Raw genomic sequence first — 23,745 nt, forward strand, 5'->3', positions numbered from 1 at the left:
TCTCCTGAGGTCCAAATAAGTGAAAATGATTGGAATGCTTTTATCTCCTCTTTATATAGGGGTGGCAACCCTGAGAATATGTTAGTGGTGCTGGCCACTTCTGAGATGGAAACTGAAGTGCTTTCTTATACCAGGCAGTAATGCTGTCTGAAATATTTTTCAATATGAAAGCCTCTAGTGCAGGTGCCCCAGATTGCCTTTCATCTGTGATATTCAAAAAAGACTCAAGGAAATAGGGACTCATTTAGAGCAGTTTCTTTCAATGGGTAACATTGGCTGGTTCCTTCCCAGATTCCTGGAAAGGAGTTATAGTGAAGCCCGTTCAAAAAAAGAGGAAAATGGACTAGCCTGCTAATTATTGATTCGATTGACTTCTTTTTTAGATATCCCGCCCAAACTCCATGGAGCGGCATGGGCTCTTGACACCGGATTGGCGTCGAGGAAGGAGGCTTTTAAGCTGAAACAGTCTACCATGGACCACAATTTCACACTGTGGGGAGTCGCAAGGAAGTCAATGGTGTAGGTAGGTTGCCTTTGCTGCTGCTTTGTTGACTATGAGTGACTTTCAACCGGGTCAATAGAGATAAACTTTGGCAGAAAATCCAGCAGTGGAAGATATCTGAAGCCCTGTTGGGACTTGTGATGAAACTCCATAGCGATAAATGATTGACCTTAATGGGCTTGAATGCCTGACTAGGAAATTGCCTGTTGCAACTGTGGCAGGAGTGAGAGCTAGCACCTGCTGTTTAGTCTGTTCGTAGCAGACCTCCCTCAGACATTACAAGATACGTATAGTTATTCTCCAAAGGTTGGAGATAGGCACATTAGTTGTCTTTTGTAAGCAGACGATCTGGCACTGATTGATCTCACACCTATAGGGCTTCAATGAAAGTTAAATGCCTTAAATTCTTATTGTCTTGAAATAAAATTAACAGTAAATGTTGTCAAGATAAAAACAATGTTTTTTACTAGGAGGAAAAGGAAATGTGTGTGGTTCCTAGGTAATGTGCGATTGGAACATGTTTGAGAGTATAAGTATTTTAGTCTGATCCTTTTAAATTGCTTGAGGTGAGACAAACAAATGGCTTCCTGAAGAATTGTTCTAACTACAGTACTAAATGGCTTGAAAAGGCCTGGTAGTAAGTTTGGCAGCTATATGTTTGAGCCATTAAGTAGAGTTATACAGGGTAAGTTAATTTCTCAGACTCTATACGGAGCAGAGGTAGTGGCTTTGGATAGGCGGGTCCCATGGGAAGGATTAGAAGGTAATTCCCTGAAATTTCTTCTAAATCTCCCCAAAAATGCTATGATTCAGGCTGTAAGGAGTGAGATGAGAACTTTAGCCCGGAGAGCACTGGCGGATGACACAGCCTTGCACGTTTATTAATCTGTTTCAGATGGGGTCGCTGGCAACAAATTGTCTGTGCAAATTTTACCAGAAATATTGTCAACTTTCTCAGGTAAAGGGAACTCTGTGACAATGATGCTAAAGCACTTGGAGGTTCCAGAGATGCGCAGGAGGCGAATTAATCCGAATTAGTCAGATAAAGAAGAGTACACTTAGGCACAGTGTCATAAAAACCAATTGGAGAGAGGACTTGCACTATCTTAAAGTTAAGAGCTCAGTTATTCCTTTCTTAAACTCACAGAAGATCGTGAATCTGTTTCTATACTTATGTAATATTCCAGATGAGCACTTACGAAATTGAGTCTTGTGTTTGAGAGTGGGAACTGACCCTGGGTGGCGCATTAAGGGATTAAAAACAGAAGTATCTAAGAATAATGGCCAATTTCCCTTTAAGCGAGGAAGGAAATATTCTGAAAGCCCCCTACTAATGCATTCTGTACACTTCCTTGAGAAAAGGAAAAAGGCTCAGTGACCTGATTTTTTTAAATACTGGATTCAATCGAAGGAAATTGTTTTATATTTGATTTATGGCCTCAGATTCCAGGATATAACTATTACCACTGGCCAATACATAAAATCTCAGGTTACATCCCCCCCCCTCCCTTAGAGCCTAAGGTCTAGTCTGGCATGGTTGCACTTCTATTTAGTAAGTAGATATTAAGTGCAATAAGAGGATCTCCGAATAGGAATATTCTGATTAAAGGGATGCAATCATGTAGTGTGTATTGTTATTTTAGCATATTTATAATTGTCTATTTTTATTAATTGGGTAAAGGGCGTGTTATGTCTTTAAGAATGTATTTCTTGTAAATAAACTGGCAGATTTACAAGCCCCTTGCGCCACTTCTGCGTCATTTTGTAACATGGGAAAAGTGACGTAAGGGTGGCGCAAGGGGCTTGTAAATAAGCCCTACATTTTTTTGACACTGACACTAGCATGACTCTGATTTTGCCCCTTTAAACAAATGAACAAACTTACATATTTATAGGTATTGGCCAACTCCCCGCCTATCTCTTTGCATATCGGAAACGGTTAGAAATTCACTTGTGTAAAAGGCAGGAATAAAACGTTGTTCCATGGTTGGCTAAAAGAGGGTGTATGTAAGGTGAATTTACAAATATTGAGCAAAGCACATGTGAAACCCATAGGAAAATAGAACTGACAAACTTTACTAAAAGTCTGTTTTCCTGACCTACTTCAGTAAACACTTGTGGATCCCTGAAGTCATTAATCTGCACCAATGCAAGGACATATACTTAAATTTTAACTTTTTTGATTTTTTTAAGAACCCCCTAATATTTTTAATGCTGCCCATAATGTTTTTAACCTCATTCCCTAAGGCTAATCTTTTTTAACAATAGCATTCATCAAACACTTTTTCCTATATAACTCCACAGAACATTGTATTTAAAGATGCAGCATACTACAGGAAACCATATTTTCTTGTTGAAGTCAGGGAGGGATCAGGAAGGAAACCACAGAGATGTCAGAAGAAAAAAAGTAGGTTGACCTAAAGTTTGTTAGCAAGCAAATAAAGCTGCAGCAATATGGGCAGCTCCAAAATCACCAGGGCCTAATTGCAAGTTTGTAGGTGCATAGAACCGGCAAACTTGCGGTGGAGGTGTGGTGGAGGTCAGGGACCGCCGTACCAGTTGGCTGACTGCCATATTACAACTACGACAGTCAAAGCCTCCATAGGACCACTGCAACTGCCACTGATACAGGATCCCTGTTGGTGCTGCAGTGGTCTGATGGCGGCAATATTCCGGCTGGGCCGCTCCGGCACCACCAAGCATATTGCAAGTTTCCTCACTGCTGCAGATTTCATGGCAGGGAGCCTGCCATGAAACCTGTGCCAGTGAGGAAACTAAGGGGACACTAAGGGGACCCTATAGGGCCCCCTGTTCCCTCATGGCCTGAGGATGCATGCAAGAGGGCACATGGTGTGCCCCCGATCTACATGCAATGCTTTTTCCACACCGCACGGACTGCACAGTCCATGCCATGCAGGAACAGTCTTTGGCGTTCCCATTGAAGTGTATTTTTAATAGGCACTGCTGTGGGAATGCCAAAGGACTGCCAGCCAGACTGCCAGAAAACTCGTAACTGGTGAGCACCGGCAGTGACGTCTGGCAGTGATGGAACAGGGCTGTGGTGTGCTGCCCCTCTCCCCCACCTCCAAACTCAAAATCAAACCCAACTGTCTTCTCTCCCTCTCCCTCAGTATACCCCACACTCTAGAACCGTGGAACTTCTGGGGTCACAAACCCAGAGATTCCACACAGAAAGGACTGGAGCGACTAGAGAGGAAATGAAGACACAACAAATTATTTTGAGCACTTTTTACCTTGCAAGTAAACAATGATCAGACCTGCCTTCAGGGTGTCAGTGTGCATTTGAATATTATCAGAGAACATTTGGGGAGGATTATAAGTTAACCAAAATTGTTAGGTTTTGTAAATGGGTACGCTTTTTTATACTGCAATCACTGTCAGTAACGTGAGTAGAGCTAACAACTCACTGAATTTCGGTAGAAACACACTCTAATAGTAAAAGCTTGTCATGGTGTCTGGGTTATACTCTCCGGTCCACTGGGGCTCGAATCCTGCTTGCTCTGCTATCTCTTGTTGCATAAATCAAGTCTTTGTCCCTGCTGAATTCTCTTGATCTGAGGTCAACATCCCTTTTTATTTTCTCCCTTTCTTTGTCCAACGGCAGTCTTCTCCTGTCTGATCTCAACTGCCCCTAATTCCCAATATATACTCCATTTTCTGATTCAGCTCTCATTCTTTGCCGTCCTTTTAGCATCTGTTTCCCTCTCTTTATGCTCAGCTCTTGACCCTCTTTTTCTTTCCCTCTGCACTCTGTCCCAGTGTGATCTCAAACTACTTCCCTTGCACACACTCTCCTCTCACATTCAATCCTAACCCCTTCTCCTTCAACATACACAACACACCAGTCCTTCAAAATCACAAATCCAATCAGTAACTCAGTACCAAGTAATACTCCATGATAAAACAAGACCAAACTCTCATACACTATATATCTGATTGAAATCTCATCATTCAAAAACACCCACCCATCCCAACATACCAACACACATTCATTCTACTCTGAATACCTACATAACCGACACAAATATAAAACCAACTCTCCCTCACACTGTCCATGCAACAAATATACCAAACACTCAATCAGTACAAATAGGACAACAATGACACATACGTCCATCTATAATTCATTGTTGAATTCAGAGCATGACACTACCACTACAGCTAACACATACACCTTCCATCTTCAATATACACAAAAGAAGGCAACTCCTCCATACTCTTCTTAACTGTCATCCCCTTGTCCATCATACAACATTGATACCTTTCAGACACATCTCCACAGCTCAATCCCTCAATTGTATCCAAACTCACCAGAACCCACATCAGCACCCATGGATGCAGACCTTTTAAAATATTCAGAGGAAGATAATGAGAAACAAAATTGAATCTGTACATTTTCTGTCCTGCAATATTTAACATTACTAACAATATAACCCCACCCTCAACTTCAAAGGACAATATTCATTTTCCTACAGCACATATTAAATAAATGCTTATTCAATGTTAAAAAAAGGCTTACACCTGATTGGCATACGTAATTTACTTATAAGTCCCTAGCAAAGTGGTGCCCATGTACCCAGAGACTGCAAATTAAATGCTACTAGTGGGCTTGCAGCACTCATTGTGCCACCCATTTAAATACCCTCTTAACAACATGTCCTAGGCCTGTCATTGCAACCCATAAACAGTTTGAAATTGAAAATTCGACTTAGCAATCTATTCCTATTGCCAACATTTAAACTCCCCTTTCATTGAATTTACATACCCACTAAGGTTGCCCATTGGGCAAGGTGCATTGTAATTAAACAGTTGAACATGTACTTTCAAGTTGTATATGTCCTAGTAGTGAGAAACTCCTGAATTTGTTTTTTAATACTTTGAGGCCTACCGCTCCCAAATGAGTACATTGATTTGTCTTATTACATTTAATAAGTGCTAATATTTGGTTGGGAACAGGAGGACTTTTCCCGTTTGGTATCTGAGAAAGGGTAACTAAAAATCCTCTTTAGTGGTTGAGTCAGATTTAAAGTTACAATTTTGAAAATGCCACTTATAGAAAGTTGACAATTTCCTACCCTAACTATTTGGTGCCTATTGCCTGATCCTGTCCACATGGCTGTGTGTAGCTGACAGTTGGACTTTGTTTATACCTCTCAGATAGCCGCACAATGAAGGGATTAGGTGTGCTTGGATGGGCCATCAATGGTAGGATGGGAGTGCGTTGTTGGGCACAGACCCACCACTTGCAATGGAATAGGCTCATCTCTGCCTTCACACATTGTTCATGCAGCCAGCTTGGAGCCTGTGTGATTTATAACCGCCCAGGTGGTGCCCATCCAGTCTTGGAACCATGGTGGTGGTGCTAAATGTGCCCAGATACCCAAAATTCTAAACGTGGGACTTAAACATTTTTTGGCTAAAAACTGCTCTGTACACAAAGAGGAGACTAGAACCAACCTTCTTGTGTATCCACCCACGGTTCATCGCCGATCAGCCTGACTTCGCTGCTGCTCCCACTACATTCTTCTCCGCAGCAGCAAATTCTGTTCAGCAGTCCTTTATAAAAAGGGTATCTGGCATCCTGGAACTCTTGTTCAAGCTGGAGTTTTTCAACTAACAAAAAAAGAGAATAAGGGCTAGATTACCTAACTATGAGGATTTTGGTGTATTACATGATATGCCTATGGGGCCTTATCGTGTAATACACTTGCTAAATCTTTCAAGCATCAAGTCCGGCTCATTTGTAAAACTTATGCTCAACTTTGGGTAGCTGTGAGTTTAAGCATCAATGCTTTACAAAGGAACTTAGCTTATAGCAATTAATGGCACCAAACAAGGAAATAAGAAAGTCACACCATAAGAAAGACACACAACATCGATATATAAACATACAGCACATTTTTAAGCATTTTTAAAATCCACAGGAGGCTTCCAGAGATACAGATATAATAGCTTTCAAATGCAACCTCAAACAAGCATTGGTCAACAACATTTTTGCAATGTGATCTGAAAAGCAGGGTACCAGGGGTGCCAATGTATCTTAGGAAAGTGCCTTGGTGGTGCAATGCAGATACTAGCCAATGGGCTACTGGTCCCCCTCCCTTCCAGTGACTTGTTTCCTCCATTGTATGGCCTCTGCCTATCCCAGAGTGCACTATTTTAGCCACACTCAAAATGTCGGCCCTTCCTCAGTCATTAGTAGGTCGGTACCCCACCTTAGAGATGTAGCTACCTGTGGGCTACACACCCATGGGAAAACCAGTTTGGGGATTGGTTGTTCCTCTCTGTCCTTGCCTCCAACTTGTCTGCAGAAACAAAAATCATCTTGTTCAAGAGAGTTCTTGCAGGCAGTTCTTCAAAGGCAGCTTTTTTTTTGCTGACTGGTACTGGTGGTAACCGATTCCGATTGACCATGGGCTCTGCCTAACCAAGCCTAGTGCCAGTGCTATGCTGAAAGACACTTAGAATATAGTGAAAACACCTACATACACAAGGGTACACTATGGGTACACATGGGATTGACATGACATCCCCAATAAGGCCCCAGCATATAATAGGGCAGTGGGATTAAAACTACCTCTAAGTCCCTAGCATATAATAGGGCATGGCAGTTTAGAGTCCAGCAGCCCTTTTCTGCATGTGCATGTGTGCACTGCTGAGCCTGAGGTCAGTTTAAAAGTAGCCCTGTGTGTGCAGAAAGAGGCAAGAGAGGTGCAGAAAGAACGAAGAGAAGTGCAGAAAGAAGCAAGAGGAGTACAGAAAAAAGCAACAGAGGTGCAGAAAGAGGCAAGATAAGTACAGAACGAAGCAACAGAGGTACAGAAAGAGGCGAGAGTAGGTCAGAAAGAGGCAGCAGAGGTACAGAAAGAGACAAGAAAAGTGTGGAAAGAGGCAAGAGAGTTGCAGAAACAGGCAAAAGAGGCACACAGAGAGAGAACAGGGGTACACACAAAGGCAATAGAGGTACAGATATGTGGAATAGGGTAGCAGATAGAGGTAAGAGAAGTACATAAAAAATCAACAGAGGTGCATAAAGATGCTAAAGGGGTGCTGAAAAAGGCAAGAGAAGTGCAGAAAAAAGCAAAAGAGGTGCAGAAGGAGGCAAGAGGGATGCAGAAAGAGGCAAGAGACGTATAGAAAGAAGGAACAGAGGTGCAGAAAGAGGAAGAGGGATTCAGAAGGGGGCAAGAGGGGTATAGAAGTTTGCAAGACAGGCGCAGAAAGAAACAAGAGCAGTTCAGAACTACCAAGAGAAGTGCAGACAGAGGCAAGAGGGGCACAGAAAGAGGCAAGAGAAATGCAGAAAGAAGGAACAGAAGTGCAGAAAGAGGAAGAGGGGTGCAGAAAGAGGCAAGGGGGGGTACAGAGTTTGCAAGACAGGTGCAGAAAGAAACAAGAGCAGTACAGAAACTACCAAGAGAAATGCAGAAAGAGGCAAGAGGGGCGCAGAAAAAGGCAAGAGAAATGCCAAAAGTAGCGACAGAGGTGCAGAAAGAAACAAGAGGACTGTAGAAAGAGGTAAGAGAGTTGCGGAAATAGGCAAAAGATGTGCAGGAAGAGGGAATGGGGTACATAAAGAGGCAAGAGAGTTATAGAAAGAGGGGAGAAGGGTAAAGAAAGAAGCAAGGGGTGCAGGAGAAAGAAACAGAAGTACGGATAGAAGCAAAAGCAGTGCAGAAAGTCCCAACAGAGGAGCAGATGGAGGCAAGAGGGGTGCAGAAAGAGCCAAGAAGGGTGCAGGCATTTGCAAAAGAGGTACAGAAAGAAGCAAGAGCAGTGCAGAAAGAACTGACAGATGTGCAGAAAGAGATGAGAGGGGTGCAGAAAGAGGTAGGAGAGGTGCAAAAAGGTAAGAGGGGTACAGAAAGTGGCAATAGGGGTTCAGAAAGAAGGTAGAGAAGTGCAGAAAGAAGAAACGGAGGTACAGAAAGAGGCAAGAATGGTTCAGAAATAGGGAGGGAGGTGTGAAAAGAGGCAAGAAAGTTGAACAAAGAGTGAAGAGGGGTGCAGAAACAGGCAAAAAGGGGTGCAGAAAGAAGCGAGTGAGGTGCAGAAACAGGCAATAGAAGTGTTGAAAGAGGCAAGTGAGGTGCAGAAGTAGGCAAGAGAACTACAGAAAGAGGCAAGAGAGTTGCAGAAACAGGCAAGAGAGATGCAGAAAAAGGGAAGAGTTGAAGAAATAGGCAAAAGGGGTACAGAAAGTGTCATGATCTGCTGCAGGGTGCCTACCTGACTACAAGAATGCAAACTAGACTGGGAGGAGTTTAGGGTATATCCCACAGCCGAACACTGGGGCGCACTGTATGTGATTTACAATTCTGAACCTTGTTTGTTTCCGAAATGGTTCCGTGCTGAGGAGCTACTCGTTTGGAATTCTGGAGTTGGGGAACGCGTTTCTGTGTTTCATTTGTATTTGCTACCCGAGTGATTTACTTGGAAGGTTTCCAGCGAAAATAACTTTGTTTTCGTTCTTTCCCGCTTGCGGCTGCGGCGGGAAAGGAGTAACGTGTTCTCGGCTGAGACACGTTTTGTTTGGGGAATTAGCCAAGCGGAGAATAATCCATCAACAACCCCGCTCTCTCACCCTTCTTGCTTGCGGCAGCAGCGAGGAAGGGTTTGGTGATACGTGTTCACAGGCTGAGACACGTTAGGAGTTTGGACTGCGTTTAGTGGAGGAAGCTACCGATACATTTCAGCCTACACGCCCTTCTCGCTTGCGGCTGCGGCGGGAAAGGAGTAAACACTAGACCTTTCATAGAGCCAGAAAGGTTTGCGCTAGTCGAAGTCAAGTCTTCATAGCTGGTAAGCCTCGGATGAGGTTGGACTTGTTTCTGATAAAATCCTTTTTTGATATTGTGTTCCGTTTAGTTGGGCCCAGCTAGGAATGCATTTTGGTTATTTTTGTTTTACGCCTTACGGATGAACTGGTATCGTTATACAGACTATACTAAATCCTTCAGCTCCAGTGCCCCAAATTGACATTTGTTTACTCTGGAGAAGTTACAGCTTTTGGGTTACTGGAGAGAGTCCTTGTTATGATTTCAAAGGAAAGGGCAATACGGGTGCGTTACTTGTTTATGTGTCCTTGATAATTTCGTTCTGAGTGCATGTGAATAAACAGTAATTTTTGGTCTGTCTTTAGGAAGCAACTATATATAGAAAAGCATTGAAGAAAGAGAGGAAGGGCTCACCTCCTGATTCATGTGGTAGGTAGAGGTTTATTAGCGAGAATGAAACAAGAGTAGTTAGGATATATGTTTTAATTCTTTCCTTTTGTCGTTTCAGCTATCCCTTCCGTTCCAGTCCCTTCCCTTACCTTTCCCTAGCTTGATTACCTCTATGTTCTGTGTGTTGTGCTAGTCAGAGTGTGGGGAAATCAGGAGGTGGACCCCTTTCAGCATCACCCTGATCCCGAGGAGGAGCCAATTGTGACAGAAAGAGGCAAGAGGGATGCAGAATGAAGCAACAGTGGTGCAGAAAGAAGCAAGTGCAGAAAGAGGCATGTGAGGTGCCGAAAGAGGCAAGAGAGGTACAGAAAGAGGCAAGAGAGATACAAAATAGGGAAGAAGGATGCAGAAAGAAACAAAAGAATTACAGAAAGAAGGAACAGACGTGCAGAGGGAGGCAAGAAAGGTGCAGAAAGAGGGAAAAGGGGAGCAGCAAGAGGCACAAGCGGTGCAGAAAGAAGCAAGAGAAGTGCAGAAAAAGCAGCAGAGGTGCAGAAATTAGGAAGAGGGGTGCAGAAAAAAGGCAAGAGATGTGCAGAAAGAAGCAACAGAGGTGCAGAAAGAGGGAAGAGGGATGGAGAAAGAGGTAAGAGGGGTGCAGAAAGAAGCAAGAACGTTGCAGAAAGTAACAAAAGAAGTGCAGAAAGAGGCAAGAGGAGAGCAGAAAGAGGTGTGTGGAAAGAGGCACAAGGGTTTCAGAAAGAAGGGACAGAGGTGCAGAAAAAAGCAAGACTGGTACAAAAAGAGGGAAGAGGGGTGCTGGATTAGGCACGAGGGATACGCAAAGAATCAGAGAGGTGCAGAAAGAAGCAACAGAGGTGCAAAAGGAGGCAAGAGGTGTGCAGAAAGAAGCAAGAGAGGTGCAGAAAGTAACAAAAGAAGTGCAGAAAGTAGGAACAGAGGTGCAGACAGAGGCAAGGGGTGTGGAGACATAGGTAAGAGAAGAGCAGAAAGAAGAAACAGACATGCAGAAAGGGGGAAGAGGGATGGAGAAAGAGGCAATAGGGGTGCAGAAAGAAGCAAGTGAGGTACAGAATGAAACAAAAGAAGTGCAGAAAGAAGGAACAGAGATGTAGAAAAAAGCAGGAAGGGTGCAGAAAGAGGCAAGAGGGGTGCAGAAAGAGTCAAGAGAGGTGCATAAAGAGGCAAGAGGGGTACACAAAGAAGCAAGTGAGGTGCTGAAAGAGGCAACAGAGCTGTAGAAAGTAGAAGAGATGTGCAGAAAGAGGCAAGAGAAGTGCAGAAAAAGAAAGAAAGGTGCAGGAAGAAGCAACAGAAATGCAGAAAGAGGCAAGAGAGGCGAATAAAGAAGCAGGAGTGGCTTGCACACCATTAGTACAAATTTAACACCCACATTTAGCAATAATTAACAGGTGACTATCATAGGTTTACAAAGGACCTTCCACCAAGCTGTAACCTTTGTTGCTGACTTTTTGGTAAAGTTTGAGCCATTTGAGCTAGAAACAGGGCTTTTTTTGGTGCAACCAAACAGTTGTATAATGCCAGTGGTCCTGCTCATACCTCTGACTAGTTCCAGCAGTGCTCCTCAGTTATTCCTTCTTTTTTTGTCTCATTGAGTTCATCGTTTAGCTTCTATGGAAATGAGGAAGACTAAACCTGATGCTATCACTCCACAGCACAGACTGCCATACCACATGTTTGCTCTCCATAACACATAATCCCACTCTACATAATTCTTATACACTAAATACCACATACTTTCTATCCACATAATTTCACTGCACAACATACCACATAATTACACTACACACAACGTACATCCATTCCACTTCAAAATACATTAGTAAAAAACGTTTACATTTACAACACCAATAGCTCTAACTCTTGCAAATGCGAGACCTATTAAATTACAAATGCTTCTTTAACTGGTTGTCATGTTTTCAGAGTGGTTGAGAAAGGGGGCTTGGCCTTCAAACAGGCTCAGGAATTTCGCTGAGTAGGACTTACTTGAGGTACCAGGAGGGCTTCTTGGCCCCCAAAGTCCCTCAGGAGTAAGGTGGACTTCATCCCCCAACCAGTACTGTGCCAGGAGGTGCATTCGCAGAGTGGTGAGGTGCATTCGCAGAGTGGTGGAGAAAGGGGAGTGTGGCACAAAACAAAAGACTAGTAGTGGTCTACGTTAAGCAATGAAGACTGAGCAAAAGACAGAAGCAAGATACTATGTGTTGGAATAACTAAGTGTGTGACCATAATTTCAAGGGAAACTTTATTGGGGATGAATCATGGTGTCACCAATAAAGTTTCCCTTGAAATTATGGTAGCCAATTTTAAATAGCACTTTTGATTTTTGTTTACATTCTTTCTTCACTGCAATTTTTTCCACACCATCTTACCCACACATAACATTTGGGGTCAGATCCATCACTGGAGGTCTTGGAGAAGTGGAAAAATACCCACATTTCCATCAGGTGTGTCTCCTTATCTAGACCATGACCTGCTACAATCCCAGATGATGAGGCTCCGCCATTTGGGTGGCTGATGGGATTCATTTCCTTTCTTTCACACACTTAGTTATTCCAACACATAGTATCTTGCTTCTGTCTTTTGCTCAGTCTTCATTGCTTAACGTAGACCACTACTAGTCTTTTGTTTTTTGCTACAAGTGAATTGGGGGTGTAGACTGATTTAGTGGTCTTTAAATATAATTCCCCTTGGACCCTTCCCAACCTGTTGTGTTATATAGAAAGGGGAGTGTGGCCTCCGAAGACCTCTTAGCAATCCCACTGTGTGGGACTCAGTGGAGGTAACAGGAGGGGTATTTGGCCCCCAAGGACAATTTTGGGGGCCAACTACCCCTCCTATTACTTCCAGTAAGTCCCACACAGCAGCATTGCTAGGATCTCATAACAGGACACATCCCCTTTCCCCACCACACTGAAAACATGCTTCTTGATGTGCTCTTGGATGGCGATAAAGTCCTCTTCGCTGCTGGAGGTCCCCGGGGGCCAACTAGCCTGCCTGTTACCTCCAGTGTGCCCTAGAGTGGGATTGCTGATAGGTGTACACAGGCCATGCCCCCTTTGTCCGTCAGCCTGCTGCAAACCAGGTTTGTTCTTGGTTGGGGGATGAAGTCCCCTTTTCTCCTGAGGGTCCCTGGGGCCAACTAGCCCTCCTGTTATGTCTAGTAAGCCCCACACAGCTGGATTGCTGAGAGTGGTCCGAGGCCATGCACTCTTTTTGCACCACTCTGCTAACGCGCCTCCTGGTGCACTGCTGCTCGGGGGATGTAGTCCACGTTAGTCCTGATGTCTTCAGGACACAAGAGGACCTCATTGCCTCACCAGCTGTGCGCCAAGAGGCATGTTTGCAGAGTGGTGTAAGAAGGGCATGGCCTCAGGCCACCTCTCAGCAATCCCACTGTGTGGGGCCTACTGGAGGTACCTGGTGGGCTAGTTGGCCCCAAGGGACCTTCAGAAGGAAATGGAACTTAATCCCCAATTCTGAACATGCCAGGCGGTGCGTTTGCACAGTGGTGCAGGGAGGGGTGGGACTTCTGACAAGATGCCAGCTTTTCCTTTTTTTTTAAATATTTATAGAAGGGGGGGCTGTGTGGCCGCCCTTCTTTTAGTATGTTTTTGGCCCTGGGGACCCCATCGCCCAGGGTCTGAGCATTTATTATTTGAAAAAACTGTAAGGGTACCATGTGGCCACCTTCCCTGGGCCACTAGTGGCCCCGGGGACCCCATTCCTGGGCCCTGGCCTTGCATTTTTTCATTCCGAGGAGAGTGGACACAGGGCCCCCCCTCCCCTGGGCCACTTCTGGCCCTGGGGATCCTAGCCCCCAGGGACCTGGCCTCATTTAAGATTTTTTTTTTTTTTATTTGCCCCTGAGGGGGCCACGTGGCCTCCCTCCTGAGGCCAATTATTGCCCCATGGACTCCATCACCCCCGGCCAGGCCTTATTTAAAAAAAAAAAAAAAAAACATCAATAGGGAGGGGGCCAAGTGGCACCGCTCCTAGGCCACTTCTGGCCCCGGGGACCCCATCCCCAGGGCGGCCCTCAAGTTGGCTACTGCAGGGGTAGTCCCAATACCCCCAAGTCCCATCCGGCTCTTCACATCCTTCGGGAGCCAGCATTTATTTTGGACGAGGGGAGCTGCTGAAATGCATGTCCAAAAGCAATTCTGCTTTGCTTCATGGAAGCGAGAGCAGGTTACCTGCTCTCGCTTCCAAGAAGCAAAGCAATGTTTGCTATGGCAGGGCAGGAGCTGTGCTCCTGCCCTGCCAAAGCAAACGCCAATGTCCTGGGGGTGGGCACCGCGGGACATTGCAGGGGCCGGGCCTGGGGGGTGGCAGTCCCCAGTTCCATAGAGGGCTCAAGGAGGGGGACACTTGTCCCCTCTCCCAGCAACGTTGAAGCCCCAGAGAGGTGGTGGTCCCCAGGGCCAGGGGTCTGCTACAGACCCCCATATTTACATATTTAATGCCCCGGGAGATGGTTGTCCCCATGGCAGTATGGGGGGCTCGAGCCCCCACACACTATAGTTTTGGAAGTAGCCCCGGGGAGGTGGTCGTCCCCAGGGCTTCGGGGCCTGCGTGCTCCCAGCATACAATTATGTAAGCACTAGGTGGGTGGTGGTCCCCAGGGCTGTGGGGGCCCTGCTACATAATTAGACATTGCCCCGGGGACCTGGCCCACGCAGGGCTTATGGCAAATTTAATTTTTTTGACCGGATTCACGTATCCTGCGCGGTTTGGGCCGTTTAAAAAAAAAGTGTTTTGGCCCATCAGGCTCCTTGTGGGACCCCTGAGCAGGCCTAGGGGTTCAGGGTGTTTCTACCCTGCCCCCTTTTATTGTTTTTCATCTTGTTTCTATAATATGGTTGCCAACACATTCTGGTTTAGAGTGTTGGCAGTCAATCAGAATGAAGCTTGTGCTCGGGAGGGTCCATGAATCATCCTTGGTGCTCAGATATCGATATTATTATTTTTTGAATTTCTCAGGAACTACTGAACGAATTTATACTATTTAAAAAAAGGGCACTTTCTGAATAAAGAGCTACCTTTTTGCCTAATTTGGTGTAATTCTATTCTGCAGTTCGGGCTGTAGCCATGTCTAAAGTTCCTATGGAAATTAACATGGGGAAAACTCATTTTGGGACCACCTTTTTTCTTGTGCAAGTCTTGACGAATCACCTCAAAACTTTCAAGGCAAAAGCAGACCTGAGTGAACCAATAGTTCTGAAAATGTCGTAAAGATTCGTCAAACGGTGCCAAACATATTGGCAAAAGAAAAAGCGCTTTTTGAATAGACACGAGGTCCTAACTATAACTACCTACTGGCGATGCATATATCAATCAGTTGTAAGGTTCACCTTCCACATTCCTGGAAAAACCAATATGTACAATGTTGCTACATATTTATTCACTTTTCAGCTATAAGCCCTGACATGTTTCTGCATCTGCCTGTGTGCCACAGGTCAGATTTGCAACTCACCCATGACAGAGGCTAGTACTGAAACGCATCAAGGGTTGTAGCAGAAGAGTGAATAAATATAATTACTTGGAGCATCTTGGTGAATACTTGTTGGTTCTTCCAGGAATCAAAATTATCACATGTTCCTTACGCGTTTCCTATCAACAATGGAGCTCGTCTGCATACTATTAAAATAACGTCTCCGAGCAACAACCATGATGGAAATGTATGTACACACATTTCTTGATCATTTCAAACTTATTTTAACCAAAGGAGCAACACCAAATACATTTATTTTCAATTTGCTCAAGATAAATTTCAATTTAGTATGGAAGAACTATTTTCATGTGACATTTTGCACTGAATTAATCATACTACCACCTTTTACCTTTTTCTATATGTCCATTGAGTATTGCAAAACTCTGCTGAAATGCTGATTGCTCAAATGTAGAGAGTGTGCATGAATTATTCATATTGCCACATAGGGTAAAAAACATATGCTTCAAACTGTAAATTTAGCTACATTTATCCAATAACATCATCAATTGAAATATATCCTTGCACAAAATTCTTAGTCCATATTCTCTTCGGAAAACGGGGCATATGCCCATACATGGTAACTATCCCCAGTTGTCACTTTGTTTGATAAGAGCCAATCGACATGCTGTACTGAGACTGAGAAGGTGTTCCAAGAACGCTGCCACTGAAATCTTTGAGTCTCTCATATAATATATATTTTTGTGCGTGTGTGTTGTGTGTGTGTCTGGATATGTGTGTGTGTGTGTGTGTGTGTAGTATATGTATGCACACACCACATAAACAAAATGCTCCTTCCGGGACCCATGAGGGGTGGTGTGTGATTCCAACATGGATGTCGGTTTTAATTATTCACAAAATTCCAAGCAGTTAACGCACACTCAACTTTCGTTATATATATGTTTATGTATGTATGTATGTGTATATATATATATATATATATATATATATATATATATACATATATATATATATATATATATGTACATGTATATATATATATATACATATACATATATATATATATATATATATATATATATATATCCGCAACATTCTATTTGGAATAACTTTGGCGCCAGTCGACGAATCTTCGCGAAATTCTCCAAGAAGATGGCCTGCTCCGCTCCTTCCCTGGAGCCTTGTGTGGCCCTGGGGACCGCCACCCCCCAGGGCCGGCTCCTGCAGTGTCCTGGGGTGCCCACCCCCGGGACACTGTAGTTTGCTATGGTAGGGCAGGAGCGAGGCTCCCGCCCTACCATAGCAAACTGCTATGGTTTTTGGAAGAGAGAACAGGAAACCTGCTCTCTCTTCCAAAAACCAAAGGCAATTGGTTTTCTACATGGGGAGCAGCATGTTAGCTGCTCCCCATGTGGAAAAGCAATGCTGGCTCCCATAGGAGGCGGGGAGCCGGCAGGGACCGTGGGGGGCTTGGGGACAACCCACCGTCCCCAACGGAGAGGGCCAGGCCCCAGGGGATGGGGTCCCCGGGGCCAGAGTGGCCCGGGATGAGGGCTATGCAGCATTTTAAGTTGGGGAATTAAATCCTCTTCAATCCAGAGGCCAACTAGCCCACCAGGTACCTCCAGTAAGCGCCACAGAGCTGCGTTGCAGAGTGTTGTAAAAAGGGGGCGTGGCCTCTGAACACCTTTCTGCAATGCAGCTCCCTGGCGCATACTGGAGGTACCTGGTGTGCTAGTTGGCCCCTAGGGGACCTCTGGATTGAAGAGGAATTATTTCCCCAACTTAAAACGAGCCACAGGGCGTGTTTGAACACATGTCACCTCAGGCCCCGCCCCCTTCCTTCAATATTGAGCAAAATATTCCTCTAAAATCAGCCGAACGACAAATTCCGATTTACTCACCTGTTATCAGGAGAGACCTCAGTGCTGCATCTTTCAGCCCACTACTGATCCTGAAAAGTAATTCTAACCATACGTACAGTAACTTGAATTTCCTTTCATAGGCTAACATTGACTGGATTCACTTGGAAATTCTTCTAAGTGTGGAGTTTTGGAACTTTAAAATATTCCTCTAAAATCAGCTGAACTACGAATTCCGATTTACTCACCTGTTAGCAGGAGAGACCTCAGTGTTGCATCTTTCAGCCCAGTACTAATCCTGAAAAGTAATATTAACCATACTTACACTAACTTGAATTTCCTTCCATAGGATATCATTGCCTGCTATATAAAATATATTTAAATTAAAAAAAATATAAAATAAAATACAACTAATATTACAATTTCAATATTTTTAAAAACATTTTTTTTCAATTTATATTAAAAATATTTAATGTAATTTAAGAAATAAAATATCTGAAAATAAATACTTTAAAACAATGTAGTAAATCAGTATAAAAAATATATAACAATTAATACATTTAAAAATTATCATTTACAAAACTTTTGAAATTCACTGAAAAAACCATAGGTTTCAGCCATGTTATAGTTAGGGATTAGCATTTAAAAAACCTTAGAAATTCACAGAAAAAAACACAGGTTTCAGCCAAGTTATAGTTAGGAATTAGCATTTAAAAAACCTTAAAAATTCACAAAAAAAAACCATAGGTTTTACACATGTTATAGCTAGCTGGACATTTCACTCAAACTATACCATTGAAATTCCCCCGCTATATTTAGGTCAGCTAACTATAACTTGCGCGCCCGCAATGCACTGCTGATGACGTCACATATTACATCACTCATGACATGGTCAGTTACATCACTCATGACATCACTGATGACATCTCAAATGACATCACTGATGACATCACAGATATTTTTTTGTATATTACACCGCAAGATACATGTATGGCAGTATATATGGAGGGGTTATGCCTGGTACTAAAACTTTACTAAGTATCATGTGTATATCATGTGTATATCACAGAACAAACCACCTCCCCTATCTCAACGCCTCCTCCCCGCTCCCCCCCACTCTCAGCCCCCACTTCCCTCCTCTCTACAGCCTCCCCCATCCCTCAACGCACCTGCGCCGCCCCCCACCAGCACTCTCAGCTGTGCCTCCAACCTCCCCCCTTCCCCATCCACACCCCCCACCCACTTTCTCTCTCACCCGTCGAAGGGCACCCCACTCACTGTTACCGCAGAGCCCTGCATCAACGCTAGCACATCCCCCCCCCTAACAAGTTGCCTCTCCAGCTCCCCCATCAACCACTCGCCCTCGGCTCCCATCGCCTACACCATCCCCAATCCACCTCTGGACATTATTATATCTACCCTCATACAAGTCAAAGAAGAGCTCCACACCATCAAAGATCTTCTTATCACACACACCAGACAACCCGTACCTACCACTGGCTCCTCACGCAACAAATACCCCATCCTCCCCACATACCCTCTCAAGCCATACTCCTCGCGTTGGCCCTCTATCCCCGTTCGCAATCACACCCACCGCCCCCATCGCGCCCTCAACTCCCTTTCGGACCACGACTTATACACCCTCCTTCGCTCATTTGGCCCTGGTCCCTTAAAACACACAACCACTACACACCTCCCCATTCCCACAATTCTCACAAATCCCCTTAGGCCCCCCACTCTAAGCAACAGAAGTTCCCTCCCCAATAATCTCAGAATAGTCCCCCTCTCTCTAGAATACTCGACCACCCTTTTCACCCCCAGACTCAAATGCATCCTGCTCAACTGTAGATCGGCCCCGAGACACTCCTCCGATATCGCGATCTCATCTTAACAATGGATCTCGACCTAGCCATTCTGACTGAAACGTGGCTAACTGAATCTTCTACGCCTATAATGGACATACTAGTCCCCCCCCAACTACTACATCATTAGACTCGACAGGACCGGCAAGTTGGGCGGTGGAATCGCATGCATTTTTAGGAGCAACCTCTCTGTCACCAAAGTCACCTCCCCCTCCCTCACTTCCTGTGAACTCTTCTGCCTTGATATCTCCAGCAAGAGCAAACCTGTATGCTCTTTACATGTCATCTACCACCCACCAGGGGACAACCTCACCTTCACCCAACAACTCATGGACACGATCTCTTCCAATGCCGGTCGGCAGATCACCCAAATTTACCTGGGTGACTTCAATCTCCACTGGAACGATCAGAAAGACGCAGTGGTGAATAGTCTCAAATCCTTCCTCAACGCGCTTGACCTCACCCAAATCTGTAACAGCCCGACACATGACAAAGGCTCGATCCTCGACCTTATCATCGCCAAAGAGGACTCTACCCAGTTGGGGTCGATCCAACCCTGTGACTTGTCAGACCACCACATTATCACTTTCTTCATCAACGAAAAAGTTAAACCTAACACGGCTCAACCCACCAAATCCAAGATCTGGAAAAGGGACTTGAGGAATCTCAACCCTAACGCCCTGCCTCCTCACACTTGCAGTCTCCTCCTCCCCCCTGCGGGCGCCCCTGATGTTCAATCACTGACTGACCTTTACCTCGATTCTATGAACTCAATAATCAACGAAGCTGCCCCCCTGCAACTGAAGAGAGTCTCCACCAAGAATTCGAACCCTTGGTATGATGGCAGACTCAATGAAGACAGACGTGCTATGCGAATGGCAGAGCGCACCTGGAGATCTGACCCCTCAGCACTGCACCTTAAAACGCTGAAGAACAAGAGAAATGCCTACTTTAGGAAAATCAAGCGTTCGAAATCTGAATTCTTTAGCCTCCAGCTGGACCAAGCTAAGAACCGACCAAGAAAACTGTTCGAGCTAGTCAAAAGTCAAACCAAGATGCAACCTCTACAATCAAACAGCACAACAAGCGATATTCCACACTGTGAAGACTTTTCTGTTTTCTTTAAGCTAAAGACAGACAACATAAGAAGTGATCTCCTCATTGATGTAAAACAATACTCCAGCCCCATCAGCATGACTACCACTCACCCTAAAAACAACGCATCATGGTCGTCATAAGACACCTACACTGAAGAGGCAATTCACAAACTGCTCGGCACCTTGAAGCCCTCTAATCATTTCATAGACCCCCTACCGGCTAATGCTGTGAAAGACTTCACCCCCCTGCTCGTCCCACTCTGGACCAAAATAATTAACAGCTCCCTTCAACAAGGTCTCATCCCAGACTCCCTCAAGGTGGGGCAAGTCACACCCATACTCAAGAAACCTACAGCTGACCCGGCTGACCTAAACAATTATCGCCCTATCACCAATATTCCCACCTTTGCCAAACTACTGGAAAAATGTGTACAACTCCAATTGACAAAACACATTGATCAGTTTGACCTCCTCAACCCTCATCAATCAGGCTTCAGAGCGAAACACAGCCCGGAAACGGCTATGACGCACATAATTGATGACGCCCTCCAAATACTTGATCGCAATGATTCCTGTCTCCTCATCCTTCTTGACCTCTCCTCAGCTTTTGATACGGTCAAACATGAGAACCTATTGGAGCTGCTAAATACCAGAATGGGTTTATCCAGGACTGTCCTCAAATGGTTCACCTCCTTCCTACACAACCGGTCTCAGAAGTTCAAGATCAGCAACGTGCTGTCCTCACCTCTGCCTGTAACTTTAGGCATCCCACAAGGATCCTCCCTATCCCCCACATTGTTCAACCTTGTCATGGAACCCCTCACCACCTTGCTTCAAGCATCTAATGTACACTTCCATATGTACGCCGATGACACTCAACTCTATCTCAAGCTACAATCCCCGGAAGACATCAAGCTTCTGAACTCCACACTCAGAAACACCCAATCATGGTTGGCCATCAATCACCTCAAGCTAAATGCTCTGAAAACTGAATTCCTTCTGATCTCACCTCCCACGAAACTGGCCATCACCCAAACCTGGCTCAATCACTTAACTGCGCTCAATGTCCAACCCACCATCGTGGAATCTGCGAAATCCCTAGGCATTACACTTGACGACAAGCTCAACATGCAGCAGCACATTAGCAAAGCAACTAAAGGAGCAAACTTCCAAATCAACACTCTGAGGAAACTTAAACCCTTCTTCCCAGCTAAGGACTTCCAAAATGCTGTACAAACCCTAGTCATCCCTCGCATAGACTATGGAATTGTGGCCCTTAGCGGACTCCCCCTTTCAACAACCGCACCCCTAAGAGCCTCTTTGAACGCTGCCGCGAGACTCATCACTGGTTCGAGGAAGCATTCGCATATATCCCCTGACTTAAAATCCCTGAACTGGCTGCCTGTTGAAGCCAGAATACAGCTTAAAATAGCCGTTATGACACACTCGGCTGTACACCACAAGTCACCCAGCTACCTCACCCAAAAGCTGACTATATCTGGAGGCTCGAGATCCAATAGAAGTACAAAAAATCTACTCCTGAAACCTCGTAGATTCCGGAAGGAAAAAACATGCAAACGCTCCTTCTCAGGAATGGCTCCCAGGATCTGGAATGCACTCCCTCCTGAAACCAGGCTTATCTCCTCCACAGCACTTTTTAAGAAAGAGGTCAAAGCCATCCTTATGGCCAAGTTTACCTGAACTCTATTGCTGCTGGAACAGAGACTTTTGCACCGTTTACTGTAGTACTGGTTACCTGATTGTCTGTTGGTATTATATTTGTACAGGACTGATATCCGATTATGTCACCTCACTTACTACCGATTACTATATTGTACCCAATAGTTAGTCTAACCACCTTCTGGTGGCCCCTACCCCTTGTTTCCTGCAAGTTTTAAGTAAGAGGTAAAAGCCATCCTTATGGCCTAAGCTCACCTGATCTTTATTGTTGCTGGATCAAAGACTCTGCACCGTTTTGTATTATTAGTCACTTGTTCGTTGACTGATATCATATTTGTACATGATTGCTATCCTATTATGCTACTATATTGTACCCAATAGTGTTTTAATCACCCTCCTGTTGCCCCTACCCCTGTCGCTGTAAAGCGCTCTGATATCTGCAAAGATCTTGTTCGCACTATATAAAACTTTGAATAAATAAATAAATAAATCTGTATCCATAAGGTAAAATCTCTGCATACTTCACCACAAGATTTGTGTGCCCATCAGACAATGTAATTATTTCTGCTTCTATGTACAGAGGTTCATTTCAGCCACTAAAATGTTACAGAGTGACATGTCTATATGAGTATGTCTAAATTAATTTCAGTTTGTGTGACAAAAAATCCACTGCCTTCAACCTTTTTTCCTACCTCTTAACTCTGACTAATCCCAAACCTTTCTGCCTACAATAAACTCCCCAAACCCCTTTTTCAAACTTCCACCTCCTTTTTAGCAAAATCAACCAACAGGTGAACTTGTCCTCTATTCCCAGTGACACATTACTACTTCCCCTTTTTAAGTCACACCCATAATTATATCGCTATTTCAAAAGACTAATAAACACACAAGAACTCAAAAGCAAAACTTAACACTACTAATTTCGAAGGAAAGAAAAACACACATTACTAATCTATTAACCATTTAACTCTAATCTAGGATTCCAAAGCATTGTGCTCTCCACCGCAATGTGCTTCAAAGCCTCATCAGGTGAAGTAAGCACTATATAAATACAATGTAAACAATTTATAACTGCTGAATCCTATATGTAAGTTTGAACAACTTAAACATGTAGATTCAAATCATACCATAATTGCAGACAATCTAATTTCACAGATTCATACTATAGGGGAGAGGAGTTGGCCTAACGGCTAGGGCGGTCGATCTTGAGCCTAAGAAACTGGGTTCGAGTCTCGGCAATGACGCTGAACATCCTGTGATTCTGGGCAAATCACTTAATATCCCTGTGCCTAAAAGAAAAAAAATGGAATGTCCTCATGTAATGCAACTGGTGCTATGTAAAGCGCTCTGATACACGATTCGGGTTAAGTTGGCGCTATATAAGACTCTGTAAAAAACATTAAAATAGACTTGCAACCAGGGTGATTGTGCTGAGAATTGGGCCTGCTTATCCAGTGAACACGATAAACAGGAAGACTAGTTCTCCTTGCCCGAGAAAATAAGTGTCGTGTCAGGCGATAATAACTCCCTATTCCTGCCTGAACACTCATATAATGTCCAGAATGCTGGAGCCAGGGGCAGAAACCACACGTGGAAAGGATGGAGCGTAGGACATAGGCAGTGACAGTAAAACTATTAGGGGGTAAGCACACTACTATTCTGAGGTGTATCAGCGGTGCAGTTGTGGGTCCACAATATCCGTTTTGCCTATGGGGCCACCTGTGGAGCAGAAGCTATGCCTGACCATCCCACAGCTCCAATCCCACACTCTCTGTACCTGTCAATCAGGGAGACAGCCTGGATCCTTCTGTCTCTGGGATCTTCTTTCACTTCACTCGGTCAATGTCCTCTTCTTCCCTTTCATGTGACCGGTTCAAGTCCTTCTCTTGGTGTGTTCTGGGCCCTCCCTTCCCCTGGGGCAGTGAGGTCACAAACAGACCCAGATTGGTTCTGGCTGTCTGCAGCAGCATGAGACGCTGATGATTTCCATCTCAGATATTGTTGAGTATCTGATGCTCTTATCCAAACATGGTCTGTTTGGGTATCACGAGGCTGATAGC

At 44.5% G+C, this 23,745-nt stretch overlaps 1 protein-coding gene across 1 annotated transcript in view; it reads right to left on the bottom strand.

Annotated features, from left to right (window-relative positions):
* LOC144767685 (chemerin-like receptor 1) overlaps positions 1-23,510 on the bottom strand; it is a 54,345-nt gene extending 30,835 nt beyond the window's left edge. Inside the window, exons 1-2 of the mRNA XM_078651080.1 lie at positions 23,463-23,510; positions 5,981-6,136 (exon numbers count right to left, since the gene is read on the bottom strand). The gene's annotated coding sequence lies outside the window, so the exon portion shown is untranslated. The remainder of the gene's footprint in view (positions 1-5,980; positions 6,137-23,462) is intronic.
* Positions 23,511-23,745: the final 235 nt, after the last annotated feature.

Source organism: Lissotriton helveticus, chromosome 7, assembly GCF_964261635.1.
Source record: "Lissotriton helveticus chromosome 7, aLisHel1.1, whole genome shotgun sequence".
Taxonomy (NCBI): domain Eukaryota; kingdom Metazoa; phylum Chordata; class Amphibia; order Caudata; family Salamandridae; genus Lissotriton; species Lissotriton helveticus.